We start from the raw sequence: 8,703 nt of genomic DNA on the forward strand, positions 1-8,703 counted from the left end.
AATTTACAACAAATACCCCATACAATTTACTATTAAACTCAAAATATATTTACCTAATCAAAACTAAAAACATTTAAATTGTACTTTATCTTTCAACATTTTTCTAAAAAACATAACAAAATTAATGTTTTAAAATTTCAACTCTCAAAACCGAAAAAAAAACTGAAAAGAAGAAAGTCATAATTGCCTTTGACCGTCTTTACGCATCTTAATTACGGTTATTTCTTATATTTCTTTTTAGTGATTGTGTCCATTGTGTGTAATTGCCAAAAATGTTCTGTAAGACACATCTCCATTCCAATGGGAATTTATCCAGATGTTCTTTTTTCCTTGAGTATATATTTCTTCTATAACACTCGTATTGTGGTAATTGAAATTTTACAATATAAACTGTAACACAACTTTTTCGTTAAACTTTATATCACAAAAGATTCAGTTCTCCTGTTAGTTTTTTTTTCATTTTTCACTCCTTTTTTGTCTCGGTTCATTTTCATTTTCGGTGTCTGTTTGTTTTGGAGTTTTTTTCCTTCCTTTTTTTCTTACTTTGTGTTTTACTAAAATTTAATTATAATGTAATTTTGTAGAAGTTTTCCAAGCAAATAATCCTTTTGTTAATTTTTTGTTGTTTTTACTGTTGTAATTTTCCTACAAACGAAGTAGGGGTTATGTGGATGTGGATGTGTAAGCAAAAAGGGTTTGCTATGGAAAGGGTAAAGTATTAGGGAGCAAGGGGTGAAATGGTCTTGTGTACATATGAATGCTTGCCAACCATAAAGATAAAAAGAGTTATATTAAATATTTACTATAATGTCCAACAAAGTTCACAAAGTCAAACATAAGGATTTTTTCTGGTATCTTTATTTATTTTTCGAATATATATATATTTTTAGAATGCTACATTCGGTTGTAATGAATTGCCTTAACAAACACCTAATTTAAATTGAACGTGATCAGTTTAAATGGAAAATTTGGGTTATATTCATTGTTCGAATTTTAAAGAGTCTTTTTGATATCTTTTTTAATTGTAAATTTTCAAAATTTACCTAGCTCTTTAGTAGAAAGTGTACAAAAAATTTTTAAACATTTTTCTTTATAGAAAATTATTGACAAATTTTTCTTTTTATTAAAAATAATCGATAAATATTATTTTTAAAGAAAATGTTCGATTAATTTTCTTTTCATAAAAAATTGTCAATAAATTTTCTTTAGCAGAACATGGCCATGTCCATGACCATGCATGGTCGATAAATTATCTTTTACAGAAAATGTAAAATTTTTTCTTTTTATAGAAAAAGTTTCATAAATTTCTTTTTATAGAAAATTTTTTATAAATTTCTGTTAATAACAAATTTTCGAAAAATTTTTCATAAATTTTTGATAAATTTAAAAAAAACTAAATTTAATAAATTTTCTTTCTAAAGAAAATTTCGAAAAATTTCTTCTTATAAAAAACTCTTAAAAATATTTTTAGAAAAATTTTATACTTTTTTATAGAAAATAACAATAAATATTATTAAAGAAAACTCGCAATAATAATAATTTTATTTATAGAAAATTTACGATAAATTTCTTTTTATAGATCATTTTTTTTATGAAAATTTGTTCTTGTTTGAGAAAATTTTTGATAAATTCAAATAATTAAATTAAATAAAATGAATTTTATTTTGATAGAAAATGTTGAAAAATTTTCTTTTTATATAAAATTTTTGATCAATTTTCTCTTTAAAGAAAACTCTTGATAAATTTATATTTTTTAAAGAAAAATTTCGTTAAATTTGCATTTGATAGAAACTTTGTTAAAAATTATTTAATAGAAAACTTCCCCTAAAATTTTTATTGTAAAAAACTCTCAACAATTTTTTTTGATAAATTTTTATTATAGAAATTTTTTGATAAAATTTTGTTGTAAACATTTATTAATAATTTTTTTTTAGAAGTTTTTTGATAAATTTTGATTTTTAGAGAAAATTCTAAATCTATCTTATTTTTATATAAAACTCTCGATATATTTTCATTTTATAAAAAACTGGCAAGTGACTTAATAAAACGAATTTTCTTCCCAAAACTGATATTATTTTTTGTGACTTTTTTATAGCTTTACAATTCTATTTTATATGATTTTAAATTATTCTGCTTCTACTACGTTGGGGTTTCATACTATGTGGCTTTGTTAAACAATTTCACACACAATTCAATGATGTTTAATATGCAATACACTCAAATATACAAAATCAAATGCTCAAACAAAACTCATATAAAAATCTTTAAAAAAATGTTTAATGAATTTTAGAAAAACGAGGTCTAGATGTAGAACTTTAAATCATGCTACATATTCATGTTGATGTTTCTATGGTATCACTAGAACATAACAAAATACAAAAAAAAGGGTCAGTTAGTGATAATACAAACGAAAGACTATAAAAAATAGAAGACAATATAACCCAAATGTGGCTAGAGAAAGTTTTACAACATCCACAATAACAATAGAAAAGAAAATATGTATATAACTAAATAAAAAAATGCAAAAACAAACTACTGATTGGAAATTTTCCCTGTTCACCCCTTTGAGGTAGTTCATAACCAAAATACACACAATCATTCATTTAAACATTTATATATACACAGCTAGTAGGAAAAGGAAGGGATAGTGTGTAAAGGTCTATTTTTATTTAACTGGGGAATTATTTAAACCAGTAACAAAATCTGTTTTTTCTCTAAAGAATGTTCGTATTTAGAATATAAAGTGTTTGCCAAAAAAAATGTATGGCCTCTGGTTTTAAAAAACCATTTATTGCTACTTATGACTTGGTAAATATTTAATTAAACGCCACTTTTCTGTTTTTTTTTATTAATCCCATACTATTACTTTTTGCCAAGAACTCTTCTCCTTTTTTGGCTTGATTTAGTTCTTTTGTAACAGTTTTTTTTTTAATTTTTCAACAAAAATCTATTCATTTAAAATGGTCAAAATGTTTTGGCAAGTAATAATGAAAATGTTTTAAATGGGTTCTTGTTAATCCTGTAAAAATAAGGGTTAGTCAGACAATTGCTTTAGTCCTTTTTTTAATGTTACCATTTTGGTTGGTTGGAGAAAGAAGTTGATAGGTTGTTTTGTGTTTGTTAAAAGTACAAAGCTTTAATAAAGTATTGTTTTGTCAAGATTTTTATAAATTTAATTAAAAAATAAACGATCAGCTTAATTATGGATAAGAGGATTTTAAACCCAATAAATACAAGTACTTTCACACTTTAAGTTTATTATCTAAAAAAGCTATAAATTTCTTTAACACAGCTCTTACCCAACCAGACTCTAGTAGATTTCAATTAACTTAAATTGAATATAAAAACGAAAATATTGAAACCTCTTTTAAATAACAACAGATTAAAATAATAAGAAAGACTTAATAATTTTTATACAAATATTTTCATAATAAAATCTTTTACCCGTTTTTTTTTTTTTTTTTTTGTTTGGCAATTATGAATATGCTGGAATCATTATTATTTTTATATGTTTTCACAAAAACATCAACTTATTCATACACCAACCCACACATAGAAACAAAATTAAACGAAAATAAAAAATATACAACTTTATTACTTATTTCTCACTATTCTCTCATACCAGCTCCTTTTATGTCCTCCTTAGTCGAACAAAACTCAATTTATTTTTTGTTTTAGTTTCAACTTTTTTGATGTTTTTTATGGATTTTATTTGGTGAGATATGGCACTGAACTCAATCTCATTTATTAAACTACTTTCTCTGTGTGTTTGCGCTAACGGCATAGGGATCTCACACAAGGAAACTCAAAGGAACTGTGGCATAGTTTAAGGCGAAGAGGAGCAGTAATAACAAGCATATATTTCATTTTAGTGTTAGCAACCATGCGTTGTCATCGTAAAATATGAAACTTTGAAAAACTGTGACTATATACGAATCATATTAAAATGCGACCCAGCATATTACTGATATATAAATCAAATACAGAGTTTTTCACATACACATAAATCTGTAGAAAAAATTTCCCTTCAGCTTTTGAAACTAGATTTAGAAAACTTCTTTTTCAATAGGAAATTTTCATAGAGAATTTTTAAAATTTTCTCTTTCAATATAAATTATTTCAATTTTTTATAAAAATTCAAAAAAAATTTTCTTCTCAGAGAACATTTTATATAATTTTTATTCTTATAAAATATGTTTGAAAGGTTCTCTTCTTATGGACAATTTTCGAAAATTTCCATTATTATAGAAAATTGTTCTTTAAAAACTTGAAACTTTTTGAACTTTTCTTTCGTATAGACAAACGTTTAAAAGCTTCTCTTTTTATAGAAAATTTCGAAAATGCTTTGACTGCGAGGCGCACTTAGCAACGTGTACATTGAGATTATCAGCTTTCATGATGATTGGGTAATCCGTAACTGTATAAACTCGTGCTGTCACCTAACCGGGAAAGTATCAATATTACTTGTGAAGAAGAGTTGTAGAAGAGAGAGAGAGTTTAATTAGACTAAATCTAGCTTATTTGAAGCATAAGGAGACGAACAGAAGATGTAATATCACGTTCAGAGTATACGCTGCTTGAGTGTCATGAGTATTACGTCAAACAAAACAATTCTGCTAACTGTATTCCTGAACATTGAATGATGAAAAAAACATGTTTCCTCCATAAAAAGGAGCGTACATATGTATATATACGTATATACCCACCATCAAAAATGATGGGACTACATTGATTTTGTCATTCTGTTTGTAACACATCAAAATATTGATCATAGATCCACAAAAGTACATATATTCTGAATCCTTTTTTAAATTCTACAATCTAGTCATGTCTGTCCGTCTGTGTGTCTATTGAAAGCAAAACCCCTATAAGGTCCTCCCAGAGGACACAAGTAAGTTTCTTATGAGCACAAAACTGTAAAATTTTATGAGAATCGGTTCATAACTGACCTTATCCCCATATAAGGCTCCCTTCAGAAATTGACTTAAACGCACATTACTGGCTTAAAAATTCGAGTATACCTATGAAATTCGATACATAGAAATAAGTTGCTTACAAACAAAAATCTTATAATAATATCAACCAATTGTTTATAGGAGAGCATTCCATTTACTACATGCGGTTGGTGGGTAGCTAAGATTCAGCATAGTCGAATATAACACTCTTACTTGTTTCAAATTTAATGTAGTCTTTTAAGAAAAAAAATTATCTGCTTATAGAAACTAATCGAAAATTTCTATTATAAAATTTTTTAAATTTCTTTTGTTTAAAAAAATTTCTCTTCTTATACATTATTTCCAAGGATTGCATGGTCTCTTTTATTCACAGATAATTCGTTAGGAGAAACGCATAACTTGTGTATTTTATCTGTGACTGGAATTTGTTGAATACATGGAACCATTAAAACGATTTTTGAAGCAAACATACATACATCAGGGATGTATTCATAATACACATAATACATAACAAATTGTATAAACAAAATTCTGAAAGTACCAATGTAAATGGTACTGTTGTCTCTAGCAAATAGATTATTAGTGAAATATTGTTTTATTTTCGAAATATTCAAGGGTATCAAATGGGTCATTCTTGAAGCCATCACAGAGCTATAAAACATTAGCGCACAACTTTTAATATGTTTTATTTATAGCAATAACATCCACTAACATACAATTATGATTATTTAAGTATGTGAGTCAGTTTATATCGACAAAAATCAGCCATTTTGAAAATATACTCATCCTTGTTCATAGTGATAGTTAAATCAACATTAAATTTTAATATTGAATTTTTATAACGTTGCACTTCCTTTATTGAATCTGGCCCTGAACGTAAGTCCTAAAATTTTAAAACAATGAGAGCATTTTCGGTTTACCATCGTTTAAATATATATCTTGAGCCGGCCTAAGGGAAATAAATCTTTAGAAATTACGATTGTTTGAAAATGTAACATGTGTACAATCATATACATACATAGATTGTTTCGTTTTTATTCATATTTCTGTTGATATAAAAGTTTTATATAGTGTTTTCATTTCACTTTAAATGAGGTCAAAAACAATGACACATGTATAATAAATTGTTTTCATTAAATTAAAAAACAAAAAAATCCAAAATAAAACGAAATAAAAATAAAATAAACTAAAACTGTTAGATTATAAATCATAAAAATGAACATGTACAAATTGAATAAATCTTAAATTCAACATTTACAGAATCGTATATTAAACAAAAATACATACGATTTATTACAAGATAAAGCATATGTGTTTTTCAATCATTTCAAGAATAAAACACATTCGTGGGATGCTACATTACAATTTTTCATAGAAACTACTGTATCAACATAGTTATTACTATACAATGTCAAGGTAATGTAGACTGAATATAGCACTTATATTAGATGTCTTAATTGGCATTAATACGGTAACCTTTTAATTTAAAATTTGATTTAAAGAAGTTTCCTGTGAAAAAATAAATTTCTTAAAATGTGTATCATTAGATGAGTAAACAGTTTTATGGTAAAGTGAAATAGTACTAAATATTCTATAAAAAATAGAAAGAATTCTCGCAAATATTCTTAAAAAAAAGAAATTCTACTTAAATATTCTATAAGAAAAGAAAAATCTTTTGAACATTTTAAAAAGGAAGGTGACATTTTTGAAAATTTTCTATAAAAAAAGGAAATTTTTGAATACTTTCCAAAAAAGTGAACTTTTTAAATTTTTTTTTAAAAAAGAATTTTTTTTTAATTTCTGTAAGAAAATATTTAAATATTTTCAATACGAAAAGAAAAATTTTTTTAAATTTTTTTAAAAGGTAAATTTTTTTAAGAAAATAATTTTTTAAATTTCTGTAAGAAAATATTTAAAAATTTTCAATACGAAAAGAAAAATTAAAAAAAAAAAACTTCTTTAAAAGAAAGAAAGAATAAATTTTTATTTTTTTAAATAAAAAAATGGTAGATTTTCTATAAGAAAAGACAAACATTTTAATACTTTCTGTAAGAAAAGGGTTTTTTTAAATTTTGTCAAAGAAAAAGGAAATATTTGAACCCTTCCATGGGATAATTTTTTTTTTAAATTTTCATATTTTTTAAAATTTTCTATAAGAAAATAAAATTACTTTTCTATTAAGAAGAAACATTTTTTTTTAATTTTCTACATAAAGACGGGAAATAAAGACTTATGAAAGAATTTTAGAAAACTTTCTTTTTCGATAAATTAAAAATTATATAAAATATATAAAAAAAAAATAAATAAATAAATATTTTCCATCAAAGAAGTATTTTTTTATTTGCAGATTAATATCAGGAAAGTTCATTTAATCAACAAAATTTACTTAACGCTTTATCCCAACTTAAAAGGGAGAAAACCACATAATTGAAAATTGCTAAATACTTAGAAATAAATCAAAACTTTAATTTTGAAAAAGGCAACACTCATAATACATATAACCACAAAAGGTTCGGTGTCAGCAACATTATTTAATATTAATTTGCAAAATCTTCTACTAAATGACATTTTATATCCCATATCCATGTTTTATTTTACGATTATAAAATATTAATGTGTCATTTTTTTCTACTATAAATCCATCTATCCAATATCCATAATACTTTGTGGTTGGTCCCAAAGAATAAAAATGAAAATGTTGGGTTATCGCATAATTTATGCATATTATTTTTTTTTTCTTTTCTAGTAAACCCAGCAACATCGACATCAATAAATGCTCTTAAATATTAACAATTTAAATTGTTCAAAGTATTCAGCAGCAACATCATGTTTAGATACAAGCGTTTAAAAATTTGTTAGCCAACAGATTTTTCAAACATTACACAAACTGTCGTAATATGTATGTACGCATGTATCTGTTAATGGTCTATTGTATGCTTTGATCAAAGCCGTAAAATCCACATGGTACTTTTTGGTCCATAACTAAAAAAAAAAAAAATACTCTATACGGTTTATACTATTTAGTCTACATTTGGTGTTTTTATGGAGTGTAATACAGCCACTATTACAACTAAACGTACATTGGAATGGATTCAGTTGAACTGGTGTGTGTTTTATCCAGCTTTCTCTCTGCAGTACAATAAGAAACACCACTAGTGAATTTTCAACCCACTAGCAATGTTATTTACTGTTGAATTTACCATGGGGATGTCATTGCGAGTGGCAGATTGACACCTTATGCATAACATGTTTCCATTAATATCAGTAGCTCGAATTCTCCTACAATTTGTAGTTAGTTATTGTTATATCAAGCTTTAAGAAATAATAATTCGAAGAGTAAAGAAAATATGTTAGATGTCGGAATGAACTTTTAGAAGGCATACAATCATTTTATAAATAAAGTTTTCCCTGGGTTAAAAATTTTTTGGCCTATGTAATCCCTGTAGATAATTTTAACGTCTTTAAAGTTAAGAAGGAAAAATTTATCATTCTTATAGTAAATTATCGAACCATTTTCTTAAATTTAAAAAAAAAAATGTTTATTTTCAACATTTCTCTTAACGAAAATTCTTTTTTTTAATGTTGGAATATTTTTTTGAAAATGTTCAAATATGTTTTTGCAGAAAATTAGCAAAAAATTTTCATTTTATAAAAAAATTTAGACTCTAAACTAACAGGTGTCAGTCCTTAGATTTTGTAACGAACTCATACATTCATTCTCTCATTTACTCAATGTTGTTGCTGCTGT

The sequence above is a fragment of the Lucilia cuprina genome, chromosome 3 (genome assembly GCF_022045245.1).
Source record: "Lucilia cuprina isolate Lc7/37 chromosome 3, ASM2204524v1, whole genome shotgun sequence".
In the NCBI taxonomy this organism is placed as follows: domain Eukaryota; kingdom Metazoa; phylum Arthropoda; class Insecta; order Diptera; family Calliphoridae; genus Lucilia; species Lucilia cuprina.